Below are 17,141 nucleotides of genomic sequence, written 5' to 3' on the forward strand. Positions count from 1 at the left end.
CATTTACCCTGCTCTTTCCCAGACTCAAAGCCTAGAATAGTGCCTGCCACAGAGTGTGTGTTGTGTGAATGAATGAATAAATGAATTATTGAATCCAATTATAAGACATGGTCTCAGATACCTGGTATTTATTGATTAATAATATGTCTGGACATTTATGCTATAGCCAAATAAATAACCAAATTCATGCCAGGAAAGAGGTCCAAACATCTGTGTTCTATATATATTCTATATAATTTCCATAATAATAATTAATATAAGTTGAATGCTTACTATATGCCAGGCACTGCTCTAAGTGCTTACATATGTTTACCTTATTTTACACACAGGGGGTTTCTTTAAGGTAGTTCCCATTACAATCCTGATTTATAGATGAAGAAATGTGAGGCACAGAGAGACTCAGTAACTTGCCTGAGGTTACACAGCTGGAAAGTAGCTGAGCTTGGATTCAGACCCAAGCAACTGCACCCCATAGAGACTTCCCTTTACACAGTACTTCTCTTAATGAGATTCCATTAAATTTAAAGAAATAAATAAGAATATAAAGAGCAACAGAAGACTCAGGTGACAAGATATGACCACTTTTCCTGATGAGTCTTTTTGCTCAGTTCCAGTTAGGTGTGTGTTGAAGACTTGTTGTATGTCCTCTGCAGCCTGAAAGAACTAAAAATAAGCCCAAGAGAGTGCTTCTGAATGGGAAGGAGTCCAGGCATGGCAACAGCCATTGAGTGCTCAGCATAGTATGCAGGGGGTCCTTTGAATGAAGCTGTCTGAGGATCATAATATGTGGCAGGGGCTCTTGCCAGGGAAATGCCCTTCCTCTTGAAAGGGTGGACCCTTGTGTGCAGGGCCAAGCACGTGTTGAGAGGAAGCATCAATTCTAGGCCCAGCTCTGTCATCAACCAAGTGCTGGGGGCATTTAGGGTCACACCCATCCACACCAAGAACTCCAACCTCTTTCCCAGCAGTGAAATGCTACATATTATTTTGGAATTTACATGGAAACCTAACAGCTCCAGGAAAAGCAATTTTAACAACACAGGACAACTCTTCAGTCTACCTCCCAACGATGACCAAGTGTGAGTGGCAGCAGCTAGCAGCCTTCAAGACAATTCAACCAAGTCAAGTCTTTTTTTTTTTTTTTTTAATATATCTTTATTGATTTCAGAGAGAGGAAGGGAGAAGGAGAGAAAAAGATAGAAAAATCAATGATGAGCGAGTTCTCATTGACCGGCTGCCTCCTGAACACCCCTGACTGGGGATTGAGCCCGCAACCCGGGCATGTGCCCTGACCGGGAATCAAACCGTGATCTCCTGAATCCTAGGTCAACGCTCAACTGCTGAGCCACACCTGGCCAGGCCCAAGTCAAGTCTTGATGAGCACTGGGTCTTATATTAGCAACACTACAGTTATGAGAACTACAAACACAACTTGCTTCCAGACCAGAACTCTCTTACATAATTTGTTTTTAATAAACAGAGAAAGACCCATAGTTATCACACTGTGTTCGATGTGAATTTTCTCTTAATGACCTTCTGGCAGATATCAGCAGAAATAGCAGGAAAGAGAAACTGCCATTCCAAAGCTTCCCATTTGTATACTGGCAAATGTCAAAACTTTCTGAAGAATAGTGTTCTCCAAAGTCCCAGCTTGATTCCTTATTTAGTCCTTTGCTCACATAAGCGAAGCACATGATAGAACTTGAGTGGCCCCACTCACCAGCTTGCTTTAGTGAAAGCAAAATTTAAAAAGAAATATCTGTGTTGAGAATTCCTCAGTCTCTTCTTGAAGGCAAAGGAAACTTCAGACCCACAAGAAGAAAGAAGTAGGAAGACTCTAGGGTTAGAGGAAAACCCATTTTCCACTTCTCTTCTCCTCCCATCACTCTCATCTCCAGTCACCTCTGCTTGGTGTCCACCTGGCACTGATCCACTTGGAAATCAACACTAACAGTTTAAAATACAGTGACACCCTCATGTGTTCAGCTTTGTGGCATAAAAAAAAAAAGAGAGAAAGACCACAGAAACCCTCATTAGAAGCTGCTGATTCTGTTGAATGTAATCTGGTTTTCTAGTAGACAACGTTAATAAATCTGTGACTTTGTCCTTCTGTCCCCAGCTCCCTCCTTTTACACCCAGCCCCTCCGGCACTGGGGTTTAGACTCTTAAAGCCTCTAGGAAGCCTCTAGGAAGGCCCTGGCTCATCAACTATCAGCCATGTGACCATGGGCAGGTTGGTTAAGCTCTCATTGTCCTTATTCCCTCTTCTGTAAGATAAGGATAATAAATTGTGACAAGTCACATAGAGTTGTATAAGGGATTAAATGGGTTAATGGGTGCAAAGAAAATTGGCATAGGAAGCATCTAGGAAACTCCAATTTTAACCATTAGTAATGTTATTCTTTTTACTGGTCACCCTTATCTCACTACGCAATGAAAAGGATCTGTTAACCAGTACTTGCACCAAGGCAGAAGCTCATTGACACTAGTGTATGATGTATTTTCATATTCAACCCTTATATCTCTAATTGTGAAATGAAAAGCTGTTTCCCCAGGTTGTATTTATCCAACAAACACTTACTGAGAACGTACAGTTTGCTGGGTACTAGAATGCATTCCCAGTACCTACGGGGTACTCGGGAAATGTTGACTGGTGCATGAATGAATGAATGAACAAATGAACGACCCTCTCACAGATGCAATTGCAGAGGCCACTGGGGCAGAGAGGCTTGTCCATCCCTTCATTTCAGCTCCTTCTACATCTGGGTGCTCCCCACTCCTGCCCAGGGCTGCAGAGCCCCTGGCTTCAGCCCTTCTCCTGTTTCCTTGCTTGGCTTCCAACCAAGAAGTTCTGACAAAGAAGCAGTCATTAGAACACATCCTCTTTGTATTACTATAGTCAGGGGTTATAAAGGATGCTCAAAAAGAATGCCTCTCACATGCATATGGAAAGTATCTTCACCCTTTACTCCAATCAAGGACCTATTCTTATTTTGCCCTGTATAGCAGGGCTATCTCCCAAACTTGAAGTACTGAGTGAAAAAGGAATATTTTGTACAGAGCTGGCCTGGACCATGGTCAGCATATGGCATCTGTGCTTTGACAGGCTCTGGGAAAATCTAGCTGTGTTTCCATCTTTATCTCCATGGAATGAACATTAATTGATTTTGGCTACTAATACTAATCCTCCCTTATTTGGTGATTAGAATCATTCACCCTCTTCTGGAAGTGACTTGGGTGGGACCCTACCCCACCCCCAGTCTCCAAAATAGAACAAGTGTCACAGCCTGGACCAGCAGGGCATCCAACCCACAGAACCACAGGGATGGGTGAGGGAGGGCGCCTGACTCAAGATGATCTGATCCCAGGATGAGTCCCAGGACTAGAACAGGTGATTCCAGAAGGAAACATTCTCTTCTTTTACATTTAATATGCCCTGCACCTGGGAATGAAGCAAATACAGGGAAGGATAGATCTGAGCCCAGGAAAAAATTGCTTTGATGAGTTCACTGGAGCCCTGAATTAACCCATGCTGGAAGCCAGATTTCCTCTGGATTTTCAACTCTGTGAGTAAATGAATTCCCTTGTCCCTGCTTAAGCCTGTCAAGGTTCAGTTTTTATTTACAACCAAAAGAGTCCTATGTTACCCACAGATCTTTTCACAGTGCATAACATTTCACATTACTTATTCCTTTGCATTAATGCAGGAGATAAAGCTGTAAATTTGCAAATGTGTTCCAAGCAATCAGCCCAAGAGGTCTTTGTAGTTTGACAACTATCATTTTCATTTACTTGGTAATATTCACAATTAGATGGTAAGCACCCCAAGGGTATAACCCAAACCACATTGAACAAAAAAAGAAAAGTCTACCATGAAGTTTCATAGTCTAAGCCACTCCACTCCTTTTAGGTCATCTCCCTTGGAGTTCTGTGAAGAGCAGTAACTCAAACATAGGAAGGTAGTTAAAACTCCTTGGATGTGTGGGGCTTGCGATGAACTAGAAGTGGATAGGATTGTAGAGGTAAAGGTAAAAAGAAAAATATTTTTTTTGTCAAGTCTTCTGTTTCCAGTAACTTCCAGAGACACCATGGACCACAGAAGGAGAACCCAGAATTCTCTTCCTTGAATTCAGTTACCTCAGCTAGATTGTCAGTGGGCCAGTTTTTCAATATCTTTGTCCAAAGTTGGCAAATAGATGGAGCCTTATGAGCCCATGAGCCTGAGATTCTTTGATTCACTCAATCAATGCTATTTATTGAGCAGCTACTTAATACTAGATGCTGTACTAGTTACTGGGCACTGGAGATTCAAAGATAAATGAGCACCTTTCTTTCATCCAAGGCTTAGAGTCCATGAATAATGCAGACAATTTCCTCCACAACTATAATAGGGTATGACTGATGTCTGTACAGAGATGAGCTGGCGGCAATGAAACTGGCACCCACCCCAGGCTGAGATGGAGAAAGGCAATCAGGACCAAGGGGTTTTTGAGCAGGCATAAGCCAAGCAAATGGGGAAGGGATGGCATTGCAAGAGAGAAGAGTATTAGCAAAGACACAGCAATATCAAAAACGTTGGGGCATTCAGTGAACTGGATTTGGTCAACTGAGCTCCCATGCAAGAGTGGAACACAGTGCAAGAGGAAACGAACACCTCATCCTAAAGGGACCTTTCTGCCAAGTCAATGACAGCATTTGCCGGGGGAAGCCTTCTGTGGCTCCCCACTTGCTACAGAATAAAATCTAGAACTCTGGGATCCTTGAATCAAGGCCAGCGAGACATGGCTTTGCTTTTTCACATCCCAGGAGAAAAGGGAACAAAATACATGAAGAGTGCAGAGCCTGAAGAGACTCTCTGGTATGGCATTTTGTTCACATCAGCTGTATCCTTTCTCTCATCTCTACTTCCCAGGTAACCCTGGACCCAGGAGAGGAGAGGAGCCACGCATATCCTCATGCAGGTCCCATGCTCAGCCCCCAACAAGCCATACTCAGCTTAGAATCATTTTTCATTTGGTATGAAGTCATTTCTGAAGTGCCTGCTTTTCATTAGGAAGGTAACACGATAGTCCCTGCGGGGATGCCTATGAGGCAGCAGTGAAACAGCCTTTTCCTTCAGGCGGCAGCATTTTCCTTCCCTAGTTGTCCTTCTAAGTATAAGCGTTGCTGAGTCTTTTGTTCAGAAAACTCTCCCTAAATCTTAGACCCTGTGGTATTTGGTGTTGTTGCTTTGTTTGTGTACTTATGTTTGTTTTGATAGGCATCTCTTCATAAAACGGGCCGGGTCCAAAAAACATTGGCTCTTTTCCCACGTCTCTGCCATGGGTCAAATGTGTCCCAGGTGCAGCTCCCTCAACGTTCAGTGTACACATGATTCTCATTACACAATTCCCAAGGGCTGTGAAAACATTTTCTTGAGCCTCCCCCAAACAGCCACAACTATGAATTGGTAAACACCAAATGGAAAAGCACTATTTATTTCAAATGTAACTTGGGCAGTCCCCCAGCTCAATGCCTGCTCAGGCTCCACGTGGCTTCATCGCCCTCCTGTCCATCACAACTAAGCTGTCTCCTATTGCACCATGCTTCTTGGGTTTCTCAGCAGTCTCTCAGCCCTGCCCTGGATTTTCTGACTCCAAGGCCCAGAAGCACCAAAAGCATTAAGAGACCCGTGCAACTGGGCGGAGCTAGCAGGCCTTCTGATGCCCACATCATGATTCCGCTCTCTCGCTCATCCTTCAACTTGTGTAATTGGAACATATTTACTCAGGCTTTAAAAATATGATCATTTAATTATTTTTTAACTAAAAGCAGTCCACGGGAAGAATTGACAAGATCACTAAGGGAAAAGTAATTTGTAGAAAAAGCACTGGACCAAGAAGAGGGAAGAGCATTTGTGAAGGAATGCTTTGGAGTAATGTTGGAAAAATTCTTTTTCCTCTCTGTGTCTTAGTTTCTCCATCTGTAAAATTAGGGGTTAGACTGGATGGTCCCTAAGCTACTGAAATACTGATTGGAATACTATGTTGAAATACTATGATTCTATTATACTGAATCTGGGTCATTAAAAAGTAAAATTATAAACTGAATTTGACTAATACTGTTGTCTTTTTTGTGAAGCAGATAATGTGAAACCAAAATATCACATTTGTCATCAATAAGAATAATCACTTGTAGAGTGGGAATGAAGGGGAAAAGCTTAAATCGTGTATAATACATAGAATAGAGATTAAGATGGGTTTTGCTTTCTCTTTTAAAGAATTGAGCATGAAAGTATTCCTACAAAAGTGAAACTTGGGCTAGCTGGTAAAGTCAACTTACTTTCTGACTCTAGAGGTTTGAAACCATTCCCAGTAGCAAGCAGCAGCTAACATGAAAACGGAGAGCAAAGTCATCAGAAGTGTGGCCACGCTCTTCCATACCCCACATCATCTCCTAATAATTTCAGAGAGCCACCTGGTAGAACCACCGCCCTTGGAGCCCTCAGCCTGACCTAAGAGAGGTCCTTGGTGATAGAAGCAGCCCTCAGCCTCCTGTCCTGGTCAAGCTCCTCTAAAAAGAAAAGAAAGAGGGAGGAAAAGTGGGGGAAACTCAATATAGACACCCATTACCAGAACTTATATCTGAGCTTAATTTGAGTACCTGAGGACACTACTTTTGCAGGCAAAGCTAGAGAAGATGACACAAAGATAAAAGAAGTCAGAATGGTTGACAGCAATAGGTTCTAGAAAAACAACTCTCATGCCCAGGGTGCTACCTGGGGGACAGATGTATGGGGGTAAGGGTCAGGATTCAAGGAATCTAGCCATGGTTTCAGGATGCTGGTGCCAGCAAGAAACTGGATTGCCAACTTTGAACCCAGTCTACTCTCCAGTGACAGATAGATGGGACAGGGCCTGCTAAATCAAAGTTTTCCCAGCAGAGAACCTGATGGTGGTATCAAACCTTAACGAGGAAAAAAAAGTCTGTCCTGCCCCTCTTCCTTCCCCCAAGCTTCTCCTCCTTTAGACACTTGTCTTTACTACCTATTTACTGTCCTACTCCGAGCTGGGGGCCTGAGCTCTCATTTAGTTGACCTGAGCTTAATCTTCACTTTTCCCTACTCATTACATGCTACAGAGCCATAGGAAAGCTACTACATTCTTGTTGACCCTTGGATATTGTTCTGCCTCCAGCCCCCAGCCAACATCTTAACAAATACTGCGGGATCTAGACAAGAGAGGGATCTGCTGACAAATCCCAATTCTGGGTGTACTAGTTTTTTAGTCATTTTTGAAAACACATTTGACATCACCAATAGAGATCTGAACCTACTTCAGACAATTTCCATTAGGTATTTCCAAATGAGTGCAGTAACAAGCCATCCTGCATATATCTCACACTTCTAGGAAGTCATTGATCATTAATCACTTCCAAGGCAATTACTCAGGACACATTCACAGCCACACTCAATCCTGACAACTAGAGTTCCAAGTCCTTAGCTCAGTGACTCCAAGTTCTAAGTCATCCTGGACCTTCTGGATTTTCATATCAGCTCTTCCTGCTTTGGGCCTTCATGTCTTTTAGAGAATCCAGATCTGCCTACATTAGTCATCTCAGATAGGAAAGCATTAAAGGTCAAGAATTTTTCAGGCCACATCCATGCTCTGAGGCTTCAAGAAATGAAAGAATAGCAAAATAAAGTTAAAAACTAGGGTTAAATATTTGCACCAAACAAGTTAATACTTTTTAATGCAAAAAGTAAAATGCAAGATAATTATGCTACTCACAACACAGATTAGTTAGAAATATTAGTTTGTAGAGAGCTTGGTCTGGTAATGGGATACAAAGTTTTAAATTATTTCCATTCAACTTTTTACATTACACATAAATTCATTTAGATGTGAACTCAAAGGTACAAATGGGAGGCCCGTGGTGAAAATGAGCCCTGGTTGGAGTGGCCTTCCTACTCCCCACTTACAGATGAGTTCTGTATCTTTTGAGCTCACCCCTTCAAAATCAAGCCCCACCTCACCTTGTCAAACTACCCCTGCCCTGTACCCTGTGAGGTTGAAGGTGCTTAGACACACTCCAACCCCAATGATTAGCACCAGTAGAAGTACCTAGGGGGAGTGATAATACCGAATGTATTCAATTTGATTTCCATATGCATTCCCCACCCTCTCTCATTCTTTCCATGACTAGATTTCTGACTTATTTTTTCCTAAATAATGGAGGTCTTTTGTGGGAATGGAACAATGGATGATGAAGGAGAGAATATGAAAAGTTCAGGTAAGAAGGGTCATTCTGGCTTCTGGACATCCAGGAGGGAGGAAGCTCTCCCACCTTTTTCTGATCCTTCTAGGCTGCCTGCTGAAAGCATTCTGAAAGATGAGGCTACAAATTGTCAATAACAAGTTGAACCCAAAGCAATGCCAAACTTAGCCAGACTTTCCATCCAGCCTCCAACTACTAGCCCTTGAATATTAGAGAGGATAATGCTCTGGCTTTCCAAGCTTCCCAGCATGGTTTCTTATGTTGATGAAATTCCTCCCTTTGTAAGTCTTTGTAAGTAAGGGCCCCTCCCCCCTTCTAAAGATGAAAAACCTTTATATTCATTTTCCCAGCCCTCTCAGCAGCTAGGACATGGCCACACGACTTAAATGTGGTCAGTAAATGGCACCCACCCAGCACTTTAAATCTTGAGGGAGTGACATTACAGGCTAAGGTCCAATTAAAATTACTCACAGTGGCTTCAGGGAAGCAGGCAGAGGCACAGGGAATGGAGTGCTGGTGCTGCCAGAGGGCACAGCTGGCAGAGGCCATGCCTGTGGTGGGACTGTGGTTGTGTCTCCCCTCTCCTTCTGGAGCCTTGTTCTGCAGCCTTCCTATCAATTGTGTGATTACCCAATAATCTTCCCATAAATCTTTCTTCTGTTTTAGTTAAAGAAAGTCCACTTCTGCACAAATAAAATACAAATCATGTTGGAAGATTGATTTCTATCCCCCTCTGTTGAACTCAAGAGTGGCCACATGTCTTGCTTGAATGAAGGAAATGTGAGTGGAAATGACCACGTGCCACTTCTTGGGAGAAGTTTCAAGAACCAGTCCATAATTTGTTCTGTCTCTTTTCCTTCTGCCAGAGGGGACAGATCATTGATGTTTCAGACAGGCCAGAGGTCAGCCAACTTGTTCTGTAAAGGACCAGAAGTGAAGATTTTGCTTAGTGAGCCATATGTCCCTGTTTCAACTACTCGATTCTGTTGTAATGCACTCGTAAATAATACGTAAATGATTGACCAGGTCTATGTTTCAATAAAACTTTGTTTACAAAAACAGGTGTTAGGCTGGGTTTAGCCCATGACCCACAGTTTCCCACCCCTGAGACAGAGTCAGCTCTATCAGCCTCAGTCCTCAAGTAAGGAGATGAGGAGCGGAAACACAGCAACTGACAATAGGCATGTAGCGTAAGTGAGAAAAACAACTTTGTTTTTGTAAGCCTCTGAGCTTTGGGGGCCATTTGTCACCACAACATAACTCAGTTTATCCTGACTGATACACAAATATACAAAGATCACCTCCATGAAAGCAAACAAAGTTTGTTTTTATATGATTTGATGAGATTGAATCTATGGAGTGAAGCAGAAACTTTATGTCTCAAAGGTCAAAGAGTCTTTAGTTCTGAGATATGGCTTCAAATGGACTATTGGTGCCTGTAACCCTATCACCCTTGTCATCACAGAGCAGCAGTTTAGTTCTCTCTTGAATGCACCACTGGAATAGAAGCCCAGAGAACTGGATTCTAGTCCTCAATTCACCAGAAATTAGTCTTATGACAGATCAGCTCACCTCCCTCTCTGGCTCTCCAGTTCCTCGTGTGAAGAACAAAAGGGTGCACCAGCCCGAGGCATCTTCTTCAGCCTCTACCCTTCCAGGGCTCCCCCAACAGCCCTGTTTACTGGATGACTGACAACAACAGGAGGTGCAAAAATGACCATGGGTAACAAAAAGCTCCTTTTGAAATAGATCTGTCTGCTGGCACATGCACATTGAGCTCCTGGAAAGTTGGGGTCATTTTCCAGACCCACAGGAAGCAGCAGGATGGAGCCAGCCGAGCAAAGCAAAGCCGCCGGGATGAAATGTGAGTTCTGTGCCCACGCTTCTCTGCGTCCCTACTGAGAACTTAACACTCAGCAGTTTAGTCACTCTTGGCCTAGGGAAAAAATTCCTTCATGCTCCTTGGTTGTTTCCAAAGTATGTTCTCATCTCAGATTCAGTAGAAATATTAAAAAATCGAGGCTGAAAGCAGAAATCCAGACTCTCTCTCTCTCTTTTTTTTTTTTAGTTTTATGCCCACAGCAGGGTTGAGGACCTTCTCGGAGCCAACAGCACGTGCTGCACCAGACCCAGCCCAGCGTCTGGTGCCAGTGGGGTCTGTGCATGTGAAATTCCAGTTTAATCCCCAAGCCAGAGGCTTAATCCCCGAACTCTGAATCAGTCCTTTGCAGAGATGGCTCTCAGCCGACTTGTAAATTTCCATCCTTCAAACCATCGCAGGCCAGTCAACGGCTGAACAAGCTCTGGGTTTTGGGGTGAGAGTCTCTGCACAGCCCTGCCTGCACCTCGGGTTCAGATAGCCGGGCAGAGAAGGGTAGAAGGGAGGGGATCTCAAAGCCCTCTGCTCTAAAGCTCTTTCCCTGTAACCTGCCACAACATCTGGGATTGCCACCATCACCACCAAGCTTATGTCTGTGGCAGGGGTCAGCAAACTACATCTCACAGACCAAATCAAGCCCATTACCTAGTTTTACAAATAAAGCTTTATTGGAACACAGCCACGCCCATTCATTTCTGCATTGCCTGTGGTTGCTTTCCTGTTACAATGGCAGAGTTCTGTTGTTGCAACAGAGACTATATGGACCGTAAACCCGAAAATATTTACTAACTGGCCCTTCACAGAAAAAGGTGGCTGACCCCTCATCTGGTACTTTCTACCAAAAGCAGCTTTATGTTACCTTGACCCGTCAACGGCTCTGAAAATGACATCAGGATAACTAATAGAGCAAGATCCTACATATTACAGGCCGCATTGAATGTGTGTGTGTGGCAGATTGTGTGTGTAGATTAAAAGTGGAGCCTGAGAAAGAGAAATCGGAAAGAAAAAAAGCTTGAATATTTAATAGGTTTGAAAAGAGGACTCTGGGAAGGACAGGAGGAGAACTCTGGGCCCTGGAAAGCCAAAAAGAAACTCTATTTACCATTATCAATACCAATATTATTATTGGAGTAGCAAAGTGTTTCCCACACAGTATCTTATTTGATCTCCCCTCTGACACCACGAGAGGCACCGTGGAGGATGTTAACTTTCTATCAGAGGGACCATGGCTCAGCCAAGGTGATCCGTGAGTGGGACTAGAATCCGCTTCTGCTTTGGAGTTGAGTGCTCTTTCCCCAGGGACACGGAGACTTCCTTCAAGATTTGCCCCAGGCCAGAACTAGATGTGCCTCCTGACAGAGGAACCAAAAGCCTAATAGAGCCTGACTGCATGCACAACCGACACACGCCAACATGGGGCAAAGGGGGGGGGCAGGGCGGAGCCGGGTGCACGCCCATCCCCAGCTGCCCGCCACACCGAGCGCCGCACCAAGAGGCATAAATTCCCAACTTGCCCCTGGTGCTCCACTTTCTTTACTCCTGACTTTGACCCAACACTCAAGATTTAAAACGGTAATAATAATAAAAAAACACTGGGTGCCTGCCTTTTACACAAAATATCTGAGCTGATCTTAACAGCCTTATGAGGCTGTTATTACATCCTTTTATAATAAGAACAGTGAGGCTCAGAGAGGTTAAGCAACGTGCCTAAGATCACACAGCTAATACAAGAGGGAACCGGAATACAGAGCAGCTTCAGGTCAGTGTTCTTCAGGGTGTCACACAAACCCCTCAGCACTAACTGAGACGCTAACGTGAGTATCCAGCAGGGACATGGAGGAAAGCAAAGATGTCACCAGGAGAGAGAGAGCATCCACTTTCCCCACATCCTCTGCAGTGACAAGGAGGTGTCCCTGGTCACAGGAGCTTGGGAAAACCTGCAGCTGCGACGGTGAGGAGAAGACAAGGAAAGAAGCCTAGCTCTCCTAACTGAACCCCAAACCTTTCCTCACCTCTCTCTTTCTTCACAGAATCTATCTTTGGTTTCTAAACAACATCCTTTTAGTTATTAATATAACTCTTCAGTACGAGTGAGTCATGCTATAATTAAACAGGATTTCTATTCAGGAGGTTTGTAAAAGTCAAAGAATCATGATTAGGCCAGGGGGAGGTCAGGAATTTACAAAGAAAGGAGAGATCTGAATGTCAAAACCAAATAATGGTAGCAAATTTTTTTACAAAAACATACGGTGTTCTTTCTGCATTTTTCTCCCAATTCCCACACCTTAAGCCACTATTACACGTATTGTGACCAAAATAAGGGTGGTGGTGAAAAATATCTTTTCAGGTTTCTTATTTGGGGCCTAAGGAATTCATTCACTCCCTTACATATTAATTTAAAATTTTTAAATAAAAACGCCAATCTTTTGAATTTTTCATGTAGCCTTTATTTTTCATCTGTGGCTCTGATTAATTACAACAAATTATTTTTCCGATATAGGAAAAGCAGTCTTAAAAGAAAGTGTGAAATCCCATCCCTCGCTGCTGTCTACACATCTGGTGAGGCGATCAGAGTGAATTCAAACCGCAAAGGCCAGGCTGGCGCTCGCTGGGGCTCCTGGCCGTGGGGAGGAAACGGCCGTGCGAGTCTTTGCACTTGCTCGGAGCAGAACGTGTCCTCCCTTCTCTCTCCTGAGCAGAAGGGAGATTTCAAACAAACAAACGAGAAGAATTATACACTAGGGGAGTTTTCATCTATCTCCTAGCCATATTTTTCTAAGCATATTTACAATGTAATCCCCTGGCTGGTGACACAATTTTCTCGTGTGTGTGTGTGTGTGTGTGTGTGTGTGTGTGTCCTCTCACCACAGACTCTCCCCTCTTTTGACTACGTAGACCTGCTGTGCCCCATTATCTCTGGCCTTTGTGGCTTAGAAGGTCAGAGACACTGTTCCCTGGATAAGACCCAGGGAAGGAAGGAAGCTGAAACAAAAATGTTTTCCCAGTGAAGTGACCTGATTACACACTGAGTGACTCTCTCTGAGCCATCTCATAACTGCCCCCATTCACTGCTGGAGCAAGTCCACAAAGCAGCAGAGGCCTCCTCCAGCGCCGGTTACTGGCAAAGCACAAACTGCAACTGGCTGGGGGAGGGGGCACGTGGATGACAAAGATTGTCCTTATTCCTGGGTGATTGTGGGTACCAGTGCGCATGGAGAGCTCGGAAGGATGGACACACCTTCACGTCGGCCAAGGGGTCCCCCTCAGTTAAGGGTAGTGACGACAAGTGTGGGTTCGGTATCATGCATTGGGGTTTGAATCTTTACTCCGTCGGCAAGCTGCGTGCCTGGAGACGCCTTGCTTATTAAAGTCTCTGCCACAATTAGCCTTATCAGTGAAATGGGTGGCTGGGCAGAGTGATGTGATGAAACGAGTGATTGCCCAGGATATAACGTCACCTGTTGTTATCATTGTCTGATTTCCTTACCACGGCCCACAAAGCCCTACCCTGCCCCCGTCCCTCCAGAACACTCTGTGCTGGCCACCATTCTATTTCTCAAATAGGCCAGGATCTTTTCTCCCTCAGGCCCCCTGCACTTACTATTCCTGCTGCCTGGAACACAATTCCCCCTGCTACCCACAGGTCTGCATCCTTCTGTATCCACTTGAGTGTTAATGTGATCTCCTCAGAGACCACCCATCTTGAAGTCTCAGTTCACTAAAAATCACACGTGCTTTCTGTAGCATCATCCTGAGAATTTGCTGAATAATATTTGTCACTATCTGAAATCACCTCATTCACCTATTTTTTTGTAATTCGTTTGTGTTCAGCCTCCCCCACATGGTGTGACCATCCGGTCCCAGTTTGCCCAGGACCTTCCCTGTTTTATCAGGAAGTCCAGGATGGTGGGCCACCACACTCCCCTCTGGAAGGACAGGGCAGTGGCCTCATTCACTCCTGTATAAGAAAGCATTAGAAAAATGTATCTTCAACATTAGAAAGTATCTGACACAAAGCAGAAGACCAAGGCAGATGCGTGGAATGAAGGAAGGAAAGAATTAATATTTTTCTCTTAAAAATCACTAAAAAGTCATTCTACCCAATCACAAGAGATTCACCATTTCTTTGATTTCTAATCTATAGAGCAGAGAGAAAAAAGTAGAAGTTGCCAGGGTGGTGAATTTTTTGAGCTAGGGGGAGCTTTGCTGTAAGGATGACCCCAGGCCACTTTCCCACCCTGGTGGGAGAGGGAACAAGAGGAATTGAGGACCCATGGCCAAGCACATAAAAAGATCTACAAGAGACAAGATCTCTCATAATATGATTTATCTCAGTGTGTTATATGTCAATGTTACAGTGTCTAAACCTGTAGAAAAATTTTATAGGAGTTTATTAGAATTTATTTAAGTCAAACAAAGGACATGCCTGGAAGCAAGATCTCAACAGACTGAGAAAAATGCTTCCCAGAATGACAGTTTGCAGTTTCTTTTATATAGTTGGAATTAAGGAGGGAGCATAAGGAAGACTGCATAAATAGGAGAAAACACGGTGGGAATGCGGTTACACGGTAGTAACAAGATTATGAGCTCTCTGGAGGGGTGGTCATGCTTCCAAGGGGTCTGAAAAAGAGGCATTTCAAAGGTGTGTTAACCTAGATGCACAAAAATAATGGACTGGGCTTGCTTAAGGCAAAGATAACCTTTTACTAGGGAAGTTACAGGCTTGAGGTGTGACTGCCCACCATGACCTGCCCAGTTAGGAATTTATGATCCAATTGCACTGTAGGTTGCTCTCAGTTAGATTTATTACAGAGTCCATTTTTTATCCACATATATGGACCATAGAGCAGTATTTTGATGTAAGGCATTCACACTATTCTTTAGTTATAAGTTTGTGATTATTTTATCTTAGCAGGAATCCAAGATGGAATAGGCTTAATACAGGGTGGGGCAAAAGCAGGTTATAGTCGTAAGTATGCAAAACACAGAGTTTATTCTTGTATTATACTTTATTAATTCTTGTGTTATTTCCCATACGAAAAACTGTAAGCCTACTCCTGCTCCACCCTGTATAAGGAACTGATCATTTATCTAGAACTCCTATGTCAATACTGAACTAAAACATTACTCCCACCCAAGTTGCTAATCAATTCAAATTGTTTAAATATATTACATATTCTCCTTCCTTTTAAATAAGCTCAGCTTTACAAATGCCTCAGAAATTTCTGCCACTTGCCACAGATGGTTCCATGATACCCAAGAAAAGTAACATTTAAGGATAAAAACATCTATGGACAAAATCGCCACACACCCACAGACGATGACGCCTCAGTTGAAATGTGTTGATTGCTGAGAAGAACCAGAAAAGGATACAAAAGGGGGCCACCTCCATCATGAGGAGCCTCCTCAGTTTTGTTTTGCAGGACCCTAAATAGTCAGCCAGATCGACAGCTGCTCATACACGGTGGGCAAATGGAAAGAAGTTGATCCCGACTCATTCTGAGACCCAGATTCCACACATGCATGTTAAAGATAACGCTCCCTTGGAACAGGTTTAACCCGATGTGAGGGATAGTCCTCATTTCCTCTCATCCTATTCTCCTCTGTCATGTGCTTAGAAAGCACTTCAAGATTTGCAACGGGGTTTCTGGAACAACCTTGCTTGAGCTCCAGAGCGACTCAAGAGGACTATTATTCGGGTTATTCACAAAATATCTGTAATTTATCAAGAGCGTGCTCTGCCTGTGCTTTGTGGCCAGAGCTAAATGTGAAGAAAAGCTCAGCGAAGTAAGCTGACTTCCCCAAGTCTACCCAGCTGTGACCCTGGGGAAGCAATTCGAATTCAGATCTTTGTTCAGTCTCTTTCTACTAGTCCATCTGTCCGCAGTACACACGTAAAATGTGTGTAGTGCACACTAAAACGACGTGTAGTGCATTCATTAAAAAATTCCCGTACGTGCATTTTATTCCCTGACTTCCTATTGTCAGTGCCGCTCTGGGAAGATAGAAGAGAAGGGGGAGAAGACCCTCAGACCAAGGCAGACTTTTTTGCGAAATGCACACCCAATGCAAATTACACAGTGGAGCTGGCTGAGGGGCATAATTTGTTACACAAATAAACAAACACTATTTGGTTCCGTCTGTGGCTACTGCCGTTAGAATGAAAATCTAAAAACAACTGTAATGCTTCTAACCATAAAATTATAAGGCAAGAAAGTGGATTTAGATAACTGTAAGAGCCTTAATTGTATGTTTGTAAACTCACAGACAAAGCTTCTACTCAAATTTAGCTCCGGCTCAAATAGCACTTCCAAAGCCCAAGTTTTCTTTCACCCTTTCTTCTGCCATATGGGTCCACGACCCCAAGCAAGCATTCGAAAATTCCATCCTTACAAAGGGGTGTGTGCTGGCAATGCAGGGGAAGGAAGAGAGAAATGCAGCTTAACGTGGCCAGCAAAGCCACAGAGACGGGATTTATCAAAGACAGAGCGCTCCCAGGTACACCGACCTGTGTTCATCTAACACCTGGTCGGAGAATTCCCTCACAGCTCCAGGCCAGAACTAGAGGGGAATGAAGTCCAGCGTTCTCCTCTTACAGAGGTTCAGAGACCGGAGAATGTCTGGGGTCACACGGGAAGTTGGAACCCCAGGCCCAGCTTTCTTGGCCTTCTCCATATCGGGCCAGCGCCTGGACACTGCGGCAGCACCTGTTTCCAGGGCCAGTCATCAGGGAGATGTTTGGTCCAGTAATAAGTTCGGGTGAGCAGACATCCTCTTTAGATGCTGCTCCAGTCACTTCCCCTTCACCAATGGCAGGGTGGCGGGGGGAGGACAGGGCCACCATCCACCCTGTCTCTCCTTCCAGTCCCTAATTCTAACATGGCCTGGGCGGGGAACTGAGGAAGTAGTGCTGCCCTAAGGGAGCCGAGGACTGCAGACCATGAACAGGTAAGAAAATGTCAGAGTGCTCCGGCTATAAAGCCGGGGGGGGGGGGGGGACGGGACA

The 17,141-nt window shown here is 44.1% G+C and overlaps 1 long non-coding RNA gene across 2 annotated transcripts in view; it reads right to left on the reverse strand.

Moving 5' to 3' along the window:
- LOC107544889 (uncharacterized) overlaps positions 1-17,141 on the reverse strand; it is a 97,093-nt gene that overhangs the window by 55,009 nt on the left and 24,943 nt on the right. Inside the window, exon 3 of one of the 2 annotated variants that reach the window (XR_001603953.2) lies at positions 8,752-9,173. The exons of the other annotated variant lie outside the window; for it this stretch is intronic. This is a non-coding gene — a long non-coding RNA (uncharacterized LOC107544889). Of the gene's footprint in view, positions 1-8,751; positions 9,174-17,141 lie in introns of those variants that run through there. 2 annotated transcript variants of the gene reach the window in all.

Source organism: Miniopterus natalensis, chromosome 12 (assembly GCF_054644295.1).
Source record: "Miniopterus natalensis isolate mMinNat1 chromosome 12, mMinNat1.hap1, whole genome shotgun sequence".
Lineage (NCBI taxonomy): Eukaryota > Metazoa > Chordata > Mammalia > Chiroptera > Miniopteridae > Miniopterus > Miniopterus natalensis.